Below are 6464 nucleotides of genomic sequence, written 5' to 3'. Positions count from 1 at the left end.
CTCTAAGTTTACTAATCCCAAATCTAAATACTTTTTATAGTTTAAACACCCTATAGAGTAGGATGCCCAACAACCATGTCTCAAACTTTTAAGCTCTCCTTTTAGATATACGTGCACCTTTGTATCTCTATTCCATTTTTGTAACTTTTTTCAGTTCTCTATGTTCACAGTTCTATTTTAACAATTTTTATTATCATTTATCCATACTTCTAAAATGAATTATCCTATATCTAAATCAATCAATCCATTTGTAGTGTCGTAAATTACACCCCATGTAATTTTACACTACATAAGAGCCTCCTCTTTATGCTGATTGGAGACCTTCTTGACCACTTTTTCCATTGTCCATTGCACTTGCCTTGTTAGCCTCCACCTTTTCCTTTCCCCAATCATGTTTATTGTTTAACCCATAAACACTAGTATGTCCTAGAGACGTATGCAACACATTTGCATCTTTGTTTGAGCATTATACCTGCACTTGAAAATTTCATGTAACGCCTCTTCATGACCAATGATGCCCATTTTCATCCTAGCATGTTTATCTTCCCATTTTTGGCCCTCATTTGGGTTCTCTAGTTCACTCTCTAGATTTCTCTTTGGAATTCTATTTGATCTTCATTGACTCTACTCACTCACATTCTTGTTCATTCATTCACTTGGAAGCTCTCTTGTTGTTCTCTTGGCTCTCACGTACTTTTAGCATTGTTACTATGCTTTGAGGAAGACCGACTTATTCTTCTTCTTCATTTGGAAAGCTACTTCCTTTGGGTGTGGAAGAGGTGTCTTCTTCTTTCTCTATCTCTTATTATCTCCATAGCATATTCATTGGAATAGTTTTATTGTATCATTTTATCTATCTATCTTGGTTGTCCGTGGAAGTTGAAACACCAAAATAGAGGCTTGACTATGGTAGGCCTCCAAAACATAGCCATAATATTTTTCATCTTTGCTTGGCTTGTCTGTAGGTTCTCAAGTAGATTTGGAGAGCTAGCTAGAGGCTTCAAGTGTAGACCGACTTTGAAATCATACCTCTTCCCTTTCCTCTTTTGTTATTTGATAATAGTTGTATTTACTTTATATATTGTTATTCCATTCAATTTTATTATCTGGGCATGTTTTTGTCATAGTTTGTTCTCTATATGAACTTATTGACTTTATTCATAGAGGACACCATTGCACCACACTACAGTCTTAGACCTACACGTGCATCCTTAGATAGAGTGTCACTAGGTTACATCAGATAACCTCTGTGGCATGTTCAATTTCACCTAAGGGGTACATAATAGTCCTAGGTTGATTAGTGAATCCTTGATATGTGATCACTTGCCTATCAAAAAGGTTCAATTTTTCTCCTCTACATTTTTGTGAACCAAATGTGAACTTCATTTTGTATATTTTTTATCAATTTCATCTCCTATATCTTTTATTAGTTATTTTACCCCTTATCATTTATACATCATCAAACTCTAAGTTAGGTGGTGGTCCATTTGTAAACATGGTTACTATCACTCCTAGCTCAACCCTTAGCTAGAGAATGAAAAATAATGACATATCTTTGACACCTTTAGATTCTCCTTATAATGGGGAGCCTACCCAATTGTACATTCCAATTAAGCTCAACAATCACACTGTCACAGATGTGTTGCTATATCCTTTATGCCAAGTTCATATTATCATGGAGGAGGTCTCTTTATTAATGGATGGCATAGGGCAAGATATGATGAGATTTGTGCCTTTGACCATACACATGGCAAGCTTTCCATTCGACCTTTTGGTGATACCAATTTGATTGTCCTTGTCAGACCCAAAGAGGTTTCAACTACTTTTGTGGTTATTTCTAGATCGGAGCTATTCCTGGTTAAGCTAGGTATTCCCCAGTTAATTACCATGGAAAGTCCCTTCAATTGTGCATAAACGCTTGAAGTTTCCTCACAAGGGCACTACACATACTATCCAAGACACTCAATTTTAGTCATTGATTTCTTGAGGGGGTTTTATATTAAACCATTTTTTGCCTGCTTTGGTGGGGCCTATGCTTCCTCATGGAGAGCTATTATATAAAGCATATTACAAGTATAAGACAAGGGAGTTGTCTTCTTCATTAGCCTAGCCTGCAGTCTCTTTACCTCCTCTTGCACTGGTTTTTGCTCTATCTATTCCTATGTTGCAGCATATTGTATCTCCTGTCCCTTCCTCATCAGGGGTCGAGGTTAAACATGTTCCCTAGGGTATACCTCCTTGCCAACCTAGGACCATGCAGCCATCACCAACCAAATAGTGTCTCTAACCACCCAATGCCGACTTCAACCATCCATGCTATTCATGCCATCTCTTTATTCACCATTAATGTTGTAGCTAACTCTAGTCTATAGTTCACATAAAATTTATGATGTATTATCCTATAAATTGAATTTTATGAGCCTAAATTCGTTAGAGCTCATTTCTATGAATTTCTCTTGATCCATGTTTTTTTTTGAGTTTGGATACAAATGCAAACTATTTATGTGAGAAAATTGCATATAGAAATCCCATGGGTAGGATAAATAGTTTCAAAAATTGTGCTTAAGGTAGGAGTTTCAAATGGGAGTAACATTGGATAGAAAAAGGGAACTATAATAGTTAAAACACAAATGTGTAAACAAAAAAGGAAGAGTATTGTGGGTTTGACCACCTATGTCAGCAATTAGAATGTGTTAGTTAAACCTAACCAAAAAAAAGACGCCTTACTATTTTAGTGGTATTAAAGTTTGAGCATAGTTTCCAAAGCATTTTAAATCACTGATAAGGTTATGGATGAAGGTTTTTACACCAACCAAGGTATATTGCATTGGTATTTTAGCCTACTTGCCAAAGTGGTCTATGTTGCCAATAGAGATATTTACTGAAACCTCTAAACCAAAAACATAGTGCATCATCCATTTAACATGGTTGTTCAAGTGCTTCAAAATATCAATAATGATGTCCATTGGATTGTTTAGTTGCTTCCTTAAGTGCCTCCAAAGACTGATAAGCCGAAAAGATGTAGTTACTATAGCTACCAAACACTCTTTTAATAACCCACTTTACCTTTTTGTAGTGGATGTAGGTGGGAAAAGGCAATAAAAAATAAAAAATCAAACAGCTTGTATGTTCTACTACATAGAAGAAAAATTTATTTCTTGATATAAAAACCAATTACATATGCCTCTTTTATAGAGGTCTTTTTGAAACTTCTCAAAAATAAACAAGACTAGGCCGACTAGAAAAAATTACATAGAAAACATATATTTCTAGAAATAAAATAGTTACATCTAAGAAATTAAAAAAACAACTTGGTTTCTTTGGTATAAATTAAATATCCCAACACTCCCCCTTAATTTTTTACTTATTATTACATTCATATCAACAATACCAACATGTTTCCTTAAATACTCAAATTGATCCTTTGCTAAGGGCTTCCTGATAGTGTCTCCAATTTGTTCTTTAGATATACAATGCTCAAGATTGATTTTTCATTTGTTCACCAGCTCTCGAATGAAATGATACTTTGTATAAATATGCTTGATCCTCTTACGAAAAACATGATTCTTTGATAGTGCAATAGTTTTGACTTATTATCACAATAGATTGGTGTTACTTCCTTATGTTCATGCATTAGATTCATCAAAACTCTTTGCATCCATAGTGCTTGACATTCTACTAATTTACATGCTACATATTCAACTTCTACTAATGAGATTGTCACTATAAGTTTCTTCTTAGATGTGCATGACACAATACCTATTCCAAACTAAAATGCATATTTGAATGTACTCTTTCGATCCTTTATACTTCTTGCAAAATCACTATCCGTTTAACCAATCAATTCAAAATCATTTATTGAGGAATACAATATCCCATAATCTAGATTGTTCTTGCAATATATCTCAAAACTCTTTTTCCAACTTGCCAATGTGAATTCTTAGGTGAATCTATGAATCTAGATATCAAACCAACTCCATACATAATATCTAGCCTGGTAGTAGTGAGATACATCAGAATTCCAACAATTTTTTTAATATAGTTGCATCAAAATCAAACTAATCTTCTTTGTTGAGCTTCATATCTATTGGTATAGGAGTAGGTGGTGGAATACAACTCATCTTTCTAAGCCTCTTCAATATATCTTTCGCATATTTACATTGACAAACTAAAATACCTTTATCATTTTGTACAACTTATATTCCAAGAAAAAATTTCATCAATCCTAAATATATTATTTCAAATTCCTTTTTGTTGCCGATTTAAACTCATCCAAAGACAAATTCCCTGTAAAGATTAAATCATCAACATACAAACAAACAATTATATTTGACCTTCCTTGTTCACTTTTGCATAAAGACTAGGCTCATTGTTGCTTTTTTTTATTCATTTTCTATCATGTATGAATCTATTCTATTGTGCCATGCTCTTGGTGCTTGCTTCAATCCATAGAGTGCCTTCTTCAACCTATATACTTTGTCTTTTGTGTTCTTTTACCTCATGTACCTTGGTGGCTATTGTACATAGACTTTTTCTTCCAAAAAACCATTCAAGGATGCCAATTTGAAATCCATTTGGTAGACCTTCCAATTATTTTGAGCTGCAATTCCTAATACCATTCTAATAGTATCAAGTCTTGCTACTGGTACAAACGTTTCATTATAATAAACTCCATGTTGTTGTGTGAATCCTTTGGCTACTAGTCTTGCCTTATATTTTTCTACATCACCATTTGCATTGAATTTTATTTTGTAAACCCATTTCACACCTATGCACTCTTTTCGATAGATTCTATTTCTTCATTCATTGCATTAAACCAAACTTCTTCCTTAATTGGATCTTGAAAACATGCAGGATTATAAGAAAATAAAGCAAAATTTTATTGCAAATCCATTCTTTCTTCTTGATCATAAATTTCTTGAAGGCAAGAACTAGTTTTCTTGTTTCTAATTCTTGATCTCAATTGTGTAGGTGTAGCATCATTACTTACATGTGGACTTGGAGATGAATGCCATGATGGTTCTCCATGTTTTTTGAACCTCCTTTGTGGACTATTTCTTTGTGGAATTCCTACTAAAGCACTTGATTGACCTTCTTGCTCCTTTTCCTCTTCTTCATTATGTATCATAGGTGTTGAAATTGAACTTGTTTTGTTTGTACCTCCATCCCAATATTTTTCTTATTTGAACACAACATCTATACTTATGATGAACTTTTTGGTGATACGATAATACAACTTATATGCTTTGGATTCTTCACAATAACGAACAAAGTCACATTTATCACCTCTATCATCCAACTTGCTTCTTGTTTCTTTTGGCACATATTTAAATGCAACACATTTGATTGTTTTCAAATGAGATACACTATGAGACTTACTACTCCATGCTTGTTTTGGAATCATGTTTGTGACACTTTTTGTTGGCCATCTATTCAAAATATAAACATCACAAGCTACTACTTCAACCCAATATTTATTAGGTAAATGTTTACCTTTCACATACTTCTTGCCATCTCCATTATTGTCCTATTCTTCCTTTTTGCAATACCATTCCGTTGAGGTGTGTAACTTGTAGTAAATTGCTCCTTTATTCTATGATACCTGCAATAATCCAAAAACTCATTTGATTTGTATTTGTACCTCCTATACCTAATCTCAATACCTTCATGAATAAGACGTTTTTCTTTTACACCAATGCCTTGATTTCCTTGAACTTTCCAAATGCTTCGAATTTATACTTCAAAAAGAAAACCCATGTCTTTTTGTTGAAATAATCAATGGATGTTAGAAAATAAATACTCCCCCTAATGATGGTGTTTGCATTGGATCACATATATTTCTATGCACAATTTGTAAAGGTGCCCATGCTCTATATTAAAATCCTTTTGGAAAACTTTCTCTATGTTGTTTAGCTAAAATACAACTTTCCCATGAATTTGAAGTCTCTTCAAATGGGGGTATACCTCTTACAATTTCCTTTCTTTGCAACAATCTCAATCCATTGAAGTGAAGATGACCATACCTCAAATGCCATACCCAAGCTTGATCTTGACATGCTTCCTTGAAATTTTCTTTATTCTCTTACAATTCCACTCTTCATTTGAAATGAAAACATCTTGTTACTTGTAATTCCAACCTTTACAATTATCATGTTACTAGGTGGTACATCAAGAATAGTTCACACATTATTCTCAAAAATAACTTTAACCTTTCTGTACAAGTTGTCCAACAATTATGAGGTTATGCATTAAACCAAGTACGGAGAAAACATAAGGAATAGACTTCTTACCAAGTTTTGTTACCACATTGATTGCACCTTTACCAATAGCTTCCACAACATTATCATTGCCCAATTTCATGTATTAATATTTTTCACAAGAGGAGAAAGAATTTTGATACAAAGTATCATTTCATTCGAGAGTTGGTGAATAAAGGAGAAATCAATCTTGAGCATTGCATATCT

The sequence above is a fragment of the Cryptomeria japonica genome, chromosome 5, assembly GCF_030272615.1.
Source record: "Cryptomeria japonica chromosome 5, Sugi_1.0, whole genome shotgun sequence".
NCBI classification, from domain to species: Eukaryota; Viridiplantae; Streptophyta; class Pinopsida; order Cupressales; family Cupressaceae; genus Cryptomeria; species Cryptomeria japonica.
Note: the sequence above shows the minus strand (reverse complement) of the source record.